Source organism: Stegostoma tigrinum, chromosome 21, assembly GCF_030684315.1.
Source record: "Stegostoma tigrinum isolate sSteTig4 chromosome 21, sSteTig4.hap1, whole genome shotgun sequence".
NCBI lineage: Eukaryota > Metazoa > Chordata > Chondrichthyes > Orectolobiformes > Stegostomatidae > Stegostoma > Stegostoma tigrinum.
Genome location: NC_081374.1, coordinates 56665089 through 56678555, shown reverse-complemented (window position 1 = coordinate 56678555; position 13467 = coordinate 56665089). Strand labels below are relative to the sequence as shown.

At 45.2% G+C, this 13467-nt stretch overlaps 1 protein-coding gene across 15 annotated transcripts in view; it reads right to left on the bottom strand.

Moving 5' to 3' along the window:
• Window positions 1–13467, bottom strand: part of LOC132210854 (utrophin-like) — a 247310-nt gene that overhangs the window by 231918 nt on the left and 1925 nt on the right. For 12 of the 15 annotated variants that reach the window (XR_009447031.1, XR_009447026.1, XR_009447034.1 and 9 more), the window contains exons 2-3: window positions 7034–7180; window positions 3804–4072 (exon numbers count right to left, since the gene is read on the bottom strand). The gene's annotated coding sequence lies outside the window, so the exon portion shown is untranslated. Of the gene's footprint in view, window positions 1–11; window positions 61–3803; window positions 4073–7033; window positions 7181–10864; window positions 11335–13467 lie in introns of those variants that run through there. The other 3 variants (XR_009447033.1, XR_009447027.1, XR_009447028.1) reach the window with 3 other exon arrangements.

The window sequence follows — 13467 nt, the reverse complement described above, 5'->3', positions numbered from 1 at the left end:
CAGACACTTACAGCCAACAAATGCGAGAAACATCCATTTCTTTCTGGATTACCAATTTTGCTGTTGAGAAAATAGGCCTAGACTTAGCAATGTAAATTCAAACAAGATAGCACCCTCTCAGATCTCAACACTCACAGTCATAGAGTTCTGTTTTCACAGGTTGGAGTATAATAGCATCAAGTACAATACACCAAATCTTCTTTGGTACCTTTTCCTTCCATAAAACTGCTTGTAATAGATGCGCACAGAATTCATTTTATACACATTTAAATGTTTCTAAGTTCAAGAGGCCAGTTCCAGCACTTCGACTTGCATCTTCTTCATCATCACAACAGAACAAAATAAAGACCCACTCTTTCTAAGTCACGTTTTCAATTGTTAGTGACAAGGTGAAGTGCGAGAACTGCTCACTCGATGTTAAAATCACTTAACTATGTACCTATATATTTCAATCCTGTGAAATATGTGGAATGAATTCGAGAAAAGGATTAATTTTTTTGCTCTGGGAGAGAGCTGGTACAGATAAAATAGGTTGAATGGCCTTCTCCCATGCTAAAAATGTCCATAACTGTTCTTGGCGCTGCTAAATTAAAGTGGGCATCCTTTCATTATGACTGTGAGGCGCAGCATGTTATGATAGATGGCATAATGGAGAAATCCTTTGTTATTAATAAACTTTTCAGCACGAGGCATCCTTCCGAAGTCAAATGTTCGACCTATGCCTGTTGCACTGACTTGGTTCCAAACACTTATAATGTGGAGGTGCTGGTGTTGGACTAGGATGGACAAAGTCAGAAGCCACATGGCATCAGGTTATAATCTGACAGGTTTATTTGAAATCACACAAGCTTTTGAAGTGCAGTCCCTTCATCACGTGCGGTCAGAGAGGAAAACACACAGGCACACAATTTATAAGCAGACAGATCAAAAGATCATACAACTGGTGTGAGTGGAGTGTCAGATAATAAGTCTTCATCCAGGATGTTTGTTTAGTTGCAGATATTTTGTTGAAGAAACACACAGCTTGTAGTCACAGTCAGTGTGGTGTGTTATAAATTCCTGGTTTTGAAATAAAGGTTAAAACTCTAAGACAGATTCTGAACACAAGCCTCTAAACTACAAGTCAGAGTCTGACCCGAGATGTCACCTTGTACATTCCAGTTGCGCTGCCTGATTATCATGACAGCACAGCACTGACATTGACTTTATAAACACTTTACTTGCTTATACAGGCTACCAAGAGTGTTAGAGAGTTATTATCTGACACTCCACTCAGGCCAATTCTATGATCTTTTGATCTCTCTGCTTATAAATTGTTTGTCTGTGTGGTCACCTCACCAACTGCACCTGATGAAGGGGCTGCACTCCAAAAGCTTGTGTGACTTGAAATGAGCCTGTTGGACGATAAGCTGGTGTCATGTGACTTCAAACAGTCATAGACTGTGTTTTCAGTCCTACCGTGACTTGACAAGAAGCCAACTTCTTAAAATTTAGAAAATGAGAAGTATGTCGAACCTTGAGCCTTTAAAAAAGGAAATATTACAACCATAGTACAGTCAGACAGTAAAGACAGAAGGAATGATTTAATCAACTGTGTCTGACACCACACAATTAATCCCCCTGATGGAAGAAAGGTTGGCTGTGTTCTCTTTCTTCAGGAACATTCAGCTAATACCACCTTACTACTGCTTGTTTTATTCATCTGGTGTTCCATTTAATTCCTTTCAGTCTTGGTCAAACCTTCATGTAATTTATTTAAATTTTCAAGAAAATAAATTTAACTTTATATTCCACAATTTTAACATTTCCTTTGAAGGTTTGAATGGTTCACTTAGTACACTTCACATGTGGTGTTCATAATTGGAGAAGATGGTGGAAAAATCAAGATATATTAACAAGTAAACAAATGGCTAACTTCTGTTTTCTTGTCAGTAATGCCTTTTGAACAGAACATAAAGTTGCGGAACTATGTAGAGATAACAATTTAAAACTGGGAAGACCACTGTTTGTGGTCCCCACACCAACCTCTATTCACTGCCTACTGACTGCATTACTCCGCCTTGGCAACAATGTAATGTTACGCTTGTCTCAGCACAACCTTGGCATCTTGTTTATCCCACGATGAACGTCCGACCACACATTCATGCAATACCTGAAGCTGTCTCTTTCCATCTTTTCAATCCTGCCTACCTGTCTCTTGTCTTGGCTCATTAGCAGTGAAACCTTCATCTGGAACTACTTCACTCTGGGCCTGACAATACCAATGCATTCCCTGCTGGAGTCCCACTTTTGCCCATTGAACACTTGAGGTCATCTAAAACTCCAGTGCATGAGTCTCATCTTGAACCAAGTCCTATTCTCTGTACTTTCCACCTAACTGATACTATTAACAGTAATTTTATTGAATTCTCATTTTTGTTTACAAATCGTTCCTTGGCTATGCCTATCGCTACTTTGGTAATCCCCACCAATCCAACCATACTTGAGGATATCGGCACTCGTCTAATTACGTCCTCTTGCCCACTCTTGATTTCAAACGGCCCACTACTGGTTGCCAAACATTTAATTGTGTAGGCTTCAAACCCAAGAAGAGACTTCCTCCACCTTCAGCGAGCAAACTCGCATCCAGAACCTCAACCTGAGCACAAATCTTTCAAAACTCACTAACTTCCTACACCTCTTAGCCTCTGTACATTTCCTCTTTTAAGGCACTTTTTCAAACAATCCTCTTTGATCAAGCTCTTGATCATCTGAACTAACAACTTAATAAGGCTCAGTTGTATTCTGGGATCGTTAATACTCCTTTCAGATGTCTTCAAAGTATCCCTCCATTAAAGAGATTTTATAAGTGGTTGAAGTCATTGCCAAGCAGAGGGGGACGAATTGGGGAGTTATTTCAAAGAGCTATGATATGCCAAATGACCTCCTTCCACACTGGCCAACTCTGATTGCACAAAAACAAAAATGATTTTCAGACTTGGGAAGATCCTTCAAAAATGTCACAAGTAACCAGCTTTTGGGCAGAGTCAAGCTGCTGAGATGATAGACCAGGATTTAGGGGTACCAGGAGTGATAATATGCTGAACACAATCAAATTTTGAGGTTGTACAAGGATGTGGTCTTCAGCATTTTTGACACTTGGACCATCTTCCTTCCTTTCCACTGAACAAGTCAAATAGCGGCAGCACAATGTTGCATGGCCGCTCAAGCTTGCTCCACCATTGATGATGATTGTGGCTGGTCTTCCACATCAATTAAACTTTTGCTCATATCTCATCCGCTTTTCAAAACATCGATCTATTCAGTAGTATCCCTCTCGTGTAGTATCCCTCTCGCTAACTTCATGAGAATTCTATTCAAATTCCGTGGGCTGAACAGTTGGTTTGTGATGCAGAGTGATGCCCTGCAGAGAGGGCTCAATTGCCACACCAGTGACCTTACCACAAAGGATCTTCGCCTCAACCCCTTTACTTGCCCGAGGCATGGTGATCTTCAGGTTAAATCATAACCAGTTGTGTCTCTCTAAGGAGTGGCCAAATGGCGTGGTCAGACTTCACCTTAAGTCCTGATAACATGGCAACAAGCAGATAACTCACTTGATGTCACTGACCAATAAAATCCTCAATTATACTCATATTACCAATGTGATATCATCAGAAGGCATGCTCAACTAAGTTTTAATTTACAAATTAAGTTAACAACCATTCAATCAATATTACTTCACTACTCATATTACTGATCGTCTCGATACAACATTGCGGTTACATCTGTTCATAAGTGAAGTGTAAAGTAATTGCACTTACTGTGGTTTTATCCATGTGATCCTGCAATGCGTCAATAAACAGGTCATTCACAGGTTGCCAATCAATGTGGACCCCCTCAGCTGTTATCACATGAGACTCAAGATCATCCAGAGCTTTCTGCAGTTCTTGAAGTTTCTCTAACGCCTTTTCCACCTTGTTCTGCCAGTTGCTCGCATGGGTTTTCAATTGCTCCCAATTTTCCTTCACGTCAATTGACTGCTTGCAGACAGCTTTGGCAATTCTCTGGGCTCTCTCTTCCAGGGTAGATTCTGGAAATATGAAGTGCAAATAATTTATCAACTATTCATGACTTGGATCTATAGAACTTAAGTGTTCTTTCTAAACCCCTTTCCTTTAAAAGGTCTCTGGACTTTCTCCTGAAATTGGGAATACATAGTATAAGACTAAAGATTTTATGACAGGCACATCAATGATAAATTCTGTAATTAGCTAGCAGGTCACGGAGCCATTAACGGGGAATCACGGAGAACCAATACAAAGCCGAATAAAATTCGGCCGATATTTGAAATTTATGACTACCAAGCAAACTTTAAAAAAGGAAAAGGATTAGAGTGACTAAACGGGTAAAATTCTCAACAAAAGATATGAAAAATCCTTTCAGGATATCTTTCATAGCTATGAAACAAACATCCAAAATAAACCAACTTTCATCTTTCAGGACAGGCAAGTTAGAATGACAAACCCTAAGTCTCCCCTGCATAGTTCTCTCCAGAACTCACTTAATGAGGTTGTTAAGACACATCGAGATCACAAAGTGTGCAGCTGGACGAACACAGCAGGCCAAGCAGCATCTCAGGAGCACAAAAGCTTAGATGTTGGGCTGAGACCTTTCATCAGAAAAGGGGAAGGGGGAGAGGGTTCTGAAATAAATAGGGAGAGAGAGGGAGGCGGATTGAAGATGGATAGAGGAGAAGATAGGTGGAAAGGAGACAGACAAGTTAAAGAGGTGTGGATGGAGCCAGTAGAGATGAGTGTAGGTGAGGAGGTAGAGAGCGGATAGGTCAGTCCGGGGAGGACGAACAAGTCAAGGAGACGGGACGAGGTTAGTCGGTACGAAATGGAGGTGCGGCTTGAGGTGGGAGGAGGGGATAGGTGAGAGGAAGAACAGGTTAGGGAGGTGGGACAAGCTGGGCTGGTTTTGGGATGCAGTTGGGCTCGTTTTGGGATGCAGTGGGGGAAGGGGAGACTTTGAAGCTTGTGAAGTTCACATTGATACCATTGGGCTGCAGGGTTCCCAAGCGGAATATGAGTTGCTGCTCCTGCCCCCTTCAGGTGGCATCATTGTGGCACTGCAGGAGGCCCATGATGGACATGCCGTCTAAGGAATGGGAGGGGGAGTTAAAGGAGTTAAAATGGTTGGCGACTGGAAGGTGCTGTTGTTGATTGCGAACCGAGCGGAGGTGTTCTGCAAAGCAAACATGAGATTTTTGTCTTCAACCTTGCACTCACTGGAGCACTGCAGCAAGCCTGAGACAGAGATTTTGGCCAGGGATCATGATGGGGTGCTCAAGTGACAGGCAATTGGAAACCTGGGGCCATTTTTATGGACAGAATATAGGTGTTCAGCCAAGTGGTTGGTCAGTCTGTGTTTCGTCTCCCCGATGCAGAGCGAGACAATATTGAGAGCAGTGAATACAGTAGACTAGATTGAGTGAAGTGTGGGTAAATCGCTGCTTCCCCTGGAAGCCTTGGATAGTGAAGCGGGAGGAAATAAATGGGCAGACGTTATGCCTTCTGTGGTGGCATGCAAAGTGCTGTCGGGTTATGGGGAGGTGTTGTGAACGGATCAGGAGTGGACCGAGGTGTCCTGATGGAACGGTCCCTGCGGAAGGCTGACAAGGGAGGGGAGGGGAATATATGCCTGGTGGTGGGATCTTGTTAGAAATCGTGGCTGATGTTCTTCTCGATGTGGATATTGATGGGTTGGTCATTGAGGACCAGGGTACCTCATCAGGGGTGAGGCCAAAGTGTAGGACATGGGTTGGACATGGCCGAGAGCTCTGTCAACCACGAACGCAAGGAATGCTCAGTTGAGGAAGAATGCAGACATTTCGGAAGCCCTCCAACAGAAGACGATATCATGAGAACAAGTGGATCTGTCTGGACAGTCCTGTTTGAAGATTTTAGGAAGTAAGACTCTGTTGTTTGTCATAAAGGATATGGTTAAGTGATCATATTCAAACTGAAGAGACCAAGAATGTGAGCCTGCAGAATGGGTGGAGAACCATGCCTCTAGGAATTCCTCTGCGTGTCTACACTTGGCTTGGGCTACTATGGTTACCTTGTCCCAGTTTCATATGAGTGGCGTGATTCTCCACCCATAATGCAACCAACAAACAGATACAATTGGACCGCACATACAAACCCATACAGATCAAAACCCGAAATGACAGTACTCATGGTAACAGACCGGACAGTATAAATTCCAGACAGAGTAAAGTAACATTGTTTCGTTGGAGGCTCTACTGGTGATGTCACCAATCATGGTGACGAAACGTCTCAATGAAAACAAGCCAGCTCGGCGAGCAAGTCAACAACCTCAATTTGAGCTACCTTGTTCAAGTGTTTCATTTTTGATCTTGAATGTTAAATCTCGCTCCAACACAGGGACGGAGGATTACTGTTAACAGCTGCATTCTAACTAATTCAAATCGAATCATTGTTTTGACCAGTCCAGAGATGTGCAGGTTAGGTGGATTGGGAATGCTGAATTACCCACATTGCCCACATACGTGTAGGTTAGGTATATTAGCCATGGGAAATGCAGGCTGACAGGGATAGAGTAGGGAATGGGGATGGGTCTGGGTGGGATGCTCTTTGTAGGGTTGCTGTGGACTTCTTGAACTGAATGGCCTGTTTCCACACTGGGGATTCTATAAAACTAGGTTTTACTGAATTAGTGAGAAAGTGAGTTTATCAATTGCTAAACGCAAGAAGTCATAAGGCACCACAAATACACACAAGTTAGAAACAAGAAATTAGCTCAAAAAACATAACCGTTAAGAGGGATACGGATAGTTCAGCCTTTGGATTGTTTGTGAGGAATAGAAAGTGGGATGTTGTGGCCACTACATTGGGCGATCCCCGGAATGCTTATGTGAATTCAGCAGTTAATTTTGAGATTCTTGTTGAAACTTTTGACCTTGGTTCCTTTTTGACATTGCCCTGGTTTGCAGAGCTCAGAGCAAGAGATTTTCTTTTCTTCTTACCTGCAGCAGAGGCCTATGAAATGGCTGTCCTAGAACTGTGACCTCCACAACTCCGTAGACCACACGAGCATAGTCGCCCAGGAATACACACACACTGACATTAAAGAACTATTGGGATAACAATACTCAGCATGGGACTGGAAAAGACTGCATGTAGAAACAGAAAACAGCTGTAAATAGTGTCAAGAGGTGAAATAAAGTTATAAATCAAAATTAATGACTCTTTGCTTGCGTGCTCATTGTATTCAGAACAAAATCAACAAATTCGTAGCACACATACAGGTTGACGGGCATGATTTGAGAGCTATTACAAAGACATGGTTATAAGGCGATCAACACTGGAGGTAAATGTGCAGGGCTACGTGACATTCCAAAAAGACAGGCAAGAGGGAAACTGACTAAGCGATGAAATTACTGTGAGAACAAGAAACAATCTTCAATCAGAAGATGTAGAATCCAATTTTATTTATTTGCTAATGGGAGGACGACATCACTAGCTCGGCAGTGTTTATTGTCCATCCCGAATTGCCCAGGGGACAGTTCAGAGTCAATCATCTGGCTGTGGGTCTGCAGTCACATGTAGGCCAGACCATGTAAGGATGGCAGTTTCCTTTCCGAAAGGACATCAGTGAAGCAGGTGGGTTTTTCTGACATTTGACAATGGATTCATGGTCATCATTAGATTCTTCATTCATGATTTTCTTTTGTATTCAATTCAAATTCCACCACCTGATGTGCTGGGATTTGAACACAGGTCCCCAGAATGTTATCTAAGTCTCTGAATTAACAGTCCAGCAATAATACCACTCGGCTATTTCCTCCCCAACCTTGGAACAAGAAAACCTGTAGTTGACTCCCACATGGGGAAAAACACTGAACCAGGAGCTTCTTAAACGGGGTGATCGCCTCTCCTTACATTTTAAGATAGCTATGAATAATCAGGACCTTGGGGGAAGCTACGAAATTGTGGGAAGGAAAATTACATCAGTATTAGGTAGGAGCTGAGCAGTATTAATTGGGAGGAGCTTTGATTGAACAAGTCGGCATTTGATACGCGGGAGATATTTAAAGACCTACTGATCAGCGTTCAGAACTGGCCTATTCCAGGGAAGGAGGAATGACAAGGATGGCAATCTAAGGACATATGGACAGAAGAAATAAAGGAGTAGGTCATCTGTCTCTTCCAGCTCGCTCCGCCATTCAATAAGGTCATCGCTGATCTTTTTGCGGACTCAGTTCCACTTACCCTCCCATTCACCATAACACTCAATTCCTTTCCTGTTCAACGATCTATCTGTCTTGGCCTTTAAAACATTCAACCAGGGAACCTTGACTGTTTCACTGAGCAGAGAATTCCACAGATTCACAACCCTTTGGATGAAGAAGCTCATCCTCAACTCAGTCTTCAAACTGTTCACCCTTATTTTGAGGCTGTGCTGCCTGGTTGTAATTTCACCCATCAGCGGAAACAATTTCCGTGTTTCTTTCCTATCTATTTCTTTCATCATTTTAAAAGGTGCTATTAGAACACCCCTCATTCTTCGAAGTCTCAGAGAGTGCAATCCAAGTCTCCTCAATCTCTCCCCATACAGCAACATTTTCAATTGTGGAATCAATCTTGTGAAGCTCCTTTGCACCCCCTCCACTGCCAGCACATCCTTTCTCAAGTGAGGAGACTAAAACTGTACAAACTATTCGACATCAAGCCTCACCAGCACCCTATACAACTTAAGCATCCCCTCCCGATTTTTAAACTCAATTCCTTTGCTGTTCAAAGATCTGTCTGTCTTGGCCTTTAAAACATTCAACCGGGGAATAGCAGCATGCTACAATTTTTCACCATTTAACTAATACTCCATTTTGCCCTAATTGCTACCAAAATGGAGTCTCACATTTACCATCGTTGCACTCCATCTGCCATTGTCCATTCACTGACACTTTCTGCGTCCTTCTGCAGATGTTCATTATCCTTTTCACACAACACTAAAATGAGTGGTAGAGTAATCTGTGAACTGTAACTGAACATAGAAGAACACAACGCAGAACAGGCCCTTCGGCTCTCCATGTTACGCCGACCTGTGAACTAATCGAAGCCCATTCCCCTGCACTATCCTATTGTCAAACATATGCTGATCCAAGGGCTGTTTAAATGCCCCTCATGTGGCTGAGTTAACTTCATTGGCAGGCAGGGCATTCCACGCCCTTACCACTCTCTGAGTAAAGAACCTGCCTCTGACATCTGTCTTAAATCCATCACCCCTCAATGTGTAGCTGCACCCCCTTGTACAAGCTGAAGTCATCATCCTCGGAAAAAGACTCTCACTGTGCACCCTATCTAATCCACTGACCATCTTGTATATCTCTATTAAATCCCCCTGAGCCTCCTTCTCTCCAATGACAAGGGACCCAAGTTCCTCAGCCTTTCTTCATGAGACCTTCGCTCCAGACCAGGCAACATTCTGGTAAATCTCCTCTGCACCTGTTCCAACGATTCCACATCTTTCCTGTAATGGAGCGACCACGCAATATTCGAACTGAGGCCGCACTAGCGTTTTGTAGAGTTGCAGCATGACATCACGTCTCCGCAACTCAATCCCTCTACCAATGAAACCTAAAACACCATCAGACTTCTGAACAGCACTATCAACCTGGGTGGCAATTTTCAGGAATCTATGTAGATGGACACCAAGATCCCTCTGCTCATCTACACTGCCAATAATCTTTCCGTTGACCCGGTGTTCTGCCTTCCTATTATTCCTCCCAAAGTGAATCACCTCACATTTATCCATATTAATCTCCATTTGCCAAATTTCGGGACAATTCTGCAGTTTATCCAAGTCTCCCTGCAACCTGCAACATTCTTCCACACTGTCCACCACTCCACCGACTTTAGTGTCATCTGCAAACTCACAAACCCATCCACCAATTCCTGCGTCCAAGTCATTTATACAAATGACAAACAGCAGTGGTCACAAAACAGATCCTTGAGGCACACCACGCGTAACCGGACTCCAGGCTGAATATTTTCCATCAACCACCACTTGTTGCCTTCTTACCGAAAGCCAGTTTCTAATCCAAATGGCTAAATCTCCCTCAATCCCGAGCCTCTGTATTTTCTCCGAGAGCCTACCATGGGGAAACTTATCAAAGACTTTACTGAAGTCCATGTACACCACGCCAACTGCCCGACCCTCATCCACATGTTTGGTCACCTTCTCAAAAAACTCAATGAGGTTTGAGAGACACGACCTGCCCTTGACGAATCCATGCTGACTATCTCCAATCAAGTTGTTGCTTGTTGGATGATTATAAATCCTGTCTCTTATAATCCTTTCCAAAATTTTTCCTGCAACACACCTAAGGCTCACAAGTCTATAATTGCCTGGGTCATTCCTACTGCCCCTCTTGAACAAGGGCACAACATTTGCAATCCTCCACTCCTCTGGTACGAAACCTGTAGATAATGAGGACTCCAAGATCAAGGCCAAAGGCTCCACCACCTCCTCCCTAGCATCCCAGACAATCCTCGGAAAAATCCTATCAGGCCCAGGGGCTTTACCTACCGTCACACGTTGTGGAATTGATGACACTTCCTCCTTACTAACCTTAACCCTTTCAATTCTAGTAGCCTCTAACTCAGTCACCTCCTCTACAATATTCTCCTGTCCCTCAGTGAAAACAGATGAGAAACATTAATTTAGCACCTCTCCAATCTCCACAGCGTCCACACACAACTTCCCACTTCTGTCTTTGACTGGCCCTATGCCTACCCAAGTCATCCTCTTATTCCTCACATACCTATCGAAAGCTTTCGGGGTCTCCTTTATTTACCTGCCAGTGTCTGCTCGTGTACCCTCCTTGCTCTTCTTAACTCTCTCTTTAAATCCTTCCTAACTAATCTGTAGCTCTCCATCACCTCATGTGAACCATCTGGTCTCATCGTCACATCAGCCTCCCTCTTCTGCTTAACAAGAGATACAATTTTTTTAGTAAACCACGGTTCCCTTAGCTGATCGCTTCCTCCCTGCCTGACAGGGACGTACCTATCAAGGACACGCAATATCTGCTCCTTAAACCAGCTCCACAATTCAATTGTCCCCATTGCCCTGCATTTTGCTAACCCATTCTATGCCTCCTTAGTCTTGCCTAATCGCACTACAAGGGAGGAATGGAGAAGCCGATAGTGAAGGGGACTATCAGAGGTTACAGCAGAACATAGGTAGACTGGAGAGTTGGGCAGATAAATGGCAGATGGAGTTCAATCCGGGCAAATGCAGGGTGATGCATTTTGGAAGATCAAATTCAAGGACAAACTATACAGTAAATGGAAAAGTCTTGGGGAAAATTGATGAACAGAGAGATCTGGGTGTTCAGGTCCATTGTTCCCTGAAGGTGACAACGCAGGTCAATAGGGTGGTCTCGAAGGCATATGGCATACTTTCCTTCATTGGATGGGGTATTGAGTACAAGACTTGCCAAGGTCATGTTGCAGTTGTATCGGACTTTGGTTTGGCCACATTTGGACTACTGTGCACAGTTCCAGTCGCCACATTACCAAAAGGATGTGGATGCTTTGGAGAGGGTGCAGAGGAGGTTCACCAGGATGCTGCCTTGTATGGAGGGTGCTCGCCATGAAGAGAGGTTGAGTAGACTAGGATTATTTTCATGAGAAAGATGGAGATTGGGGGGGACCTGATTGAGGTCCACAAAATCATGAGGGTATAGACAGGGTGAACAGCAAAAAGCTTTTTACCCCCAGAGTGGAGGACTCAATTACGAGGGGTCATGAGTTCAAAGTGAGAGGAGCAAAGTTTAAGGGACATATGCATGGAAAGTTCTTTACACAGAGGTTGGTGGGCACCTGGAACGTGTTGCCAGCGGAGGTGGGAGACGCAGACACGTTAGCGTCTTTTAAGATATATTTGGACAGGCACGTGGATGGGCAGGGAGCAAATGGACACAGACCGTGAGAAAATAGGTGACAGGTGAGACAGAGGATCTTGATCGGCGCAGGCTTGGAGGGCTGAAGGACCTGTTCCTGTGCTGTAATTTTCTTAGTTGTTTTGACTGACTAGAGGGAGCGAGGGAGGGAGGAATGGATGGCTGGTGGGAGGGAGCGAGGGAGGGAGGGAGCGAGGACTGACTGGAAGAAGGAATGGATGAATGGAGGGAGCAAGAGGAAGGGGGGGCAAAGGGGCAGGAGGAGGAGGGGGGGCAAGGGGCAGGAGGAGGAGGGGGGGCAAGGGGCAGGAGGAGGAGGGGGGGCAAGGGGCAGGAGGAGGAGGGGGGGCAAAGGGGCAGGAGGAGGAGGGGGGGCAAAGGGGCAGGAGGAGGAGGGGGGGCAAAGGGGCAGGAGGAGGAGGGGGGGCAAAGGGGCAGGAGGAGGAGGGGGGGCAAAGGGGCAGGAGGAGTGGGGGCAAAGGGGCAGGAGGACGAGGGGGCGGGGGGGCAAAGGGGCAGCAGGAGGGGGGCAAAGGGGCAGGAGGAGGGGGGGAACGGAGGAAGGGAGATGAACACAGCAGACAGGCTGACATCAGCTTCCCTGGCCTCTGATGCTGCATGTCCTGCTGTTTCGTGCTCATGAACACCTCGTTACCTCCCATTCTCTTTTGTTTGTGTTTTATCACTCTTCCTCCCTCACTCTGATTCTCTCCCCCTCTCTCACCTCTGCTGGCCCTAATTTCACTCCCTTGTCATGCTCCTTTATTTCCATCTTTCTGTCCCTTTTCTCTCTCCCACCACAAACTCTCTCTCTCTCACTCTGGCTTTATTCACAGGGGGAGAGAGTACAAGAGCAAAGGAAACCAAAGCACGCAGCGCCTTCGGCTGAGAGAGAAATGAAGCACTGCCGGAGATTTTCCAAACCCTGACACAGGGGTTGCCTCTCTCTCTCTCTCGACAGTCTCTGTGACTGCCCCATCAAACCCCACACCCATTCCCTTCCCATGGTGTCTCTCCACAAACCCACCTCCGGGTAGAAATGCAAACACAAGTTGCTGAAAATGCTCAGCATCTGTGAAGAAAAAGTACCGAGATAACGTTTTGGATGCGATGACCCTTTCCCTCAGAGCTCCGGCTCGAAATGCTCCAGCCTCTGAGACAGGGTCCCCTTGTAGTCGGAGAGCTGCGGGTCGATCTCGGCTGGTCGCTTGGTGCAGGGCATCAAGAGCTCCCCATAGCCCCTGGAAGGGGTCTGTTCAGCCCCTAACCTTATACTGACCCTGGTTCTGTCCTTCCCTCATCCCCAGGAGCCCCTCCTGCCTTCCCACCTTGTCGTCGGAGTGCTGTGCGATAAAGATCCTACTTCCCACAGCGGCGGGGTGAGGGAGCATCCCCTCACTCCGAAAACACCTTCTCCCATCTCATCTTGTGGCAGTAGCTGTTCAGCTGCAGAAAGCAGCTCTGCCCGTGACCCCAAACCTCCCTACAACACC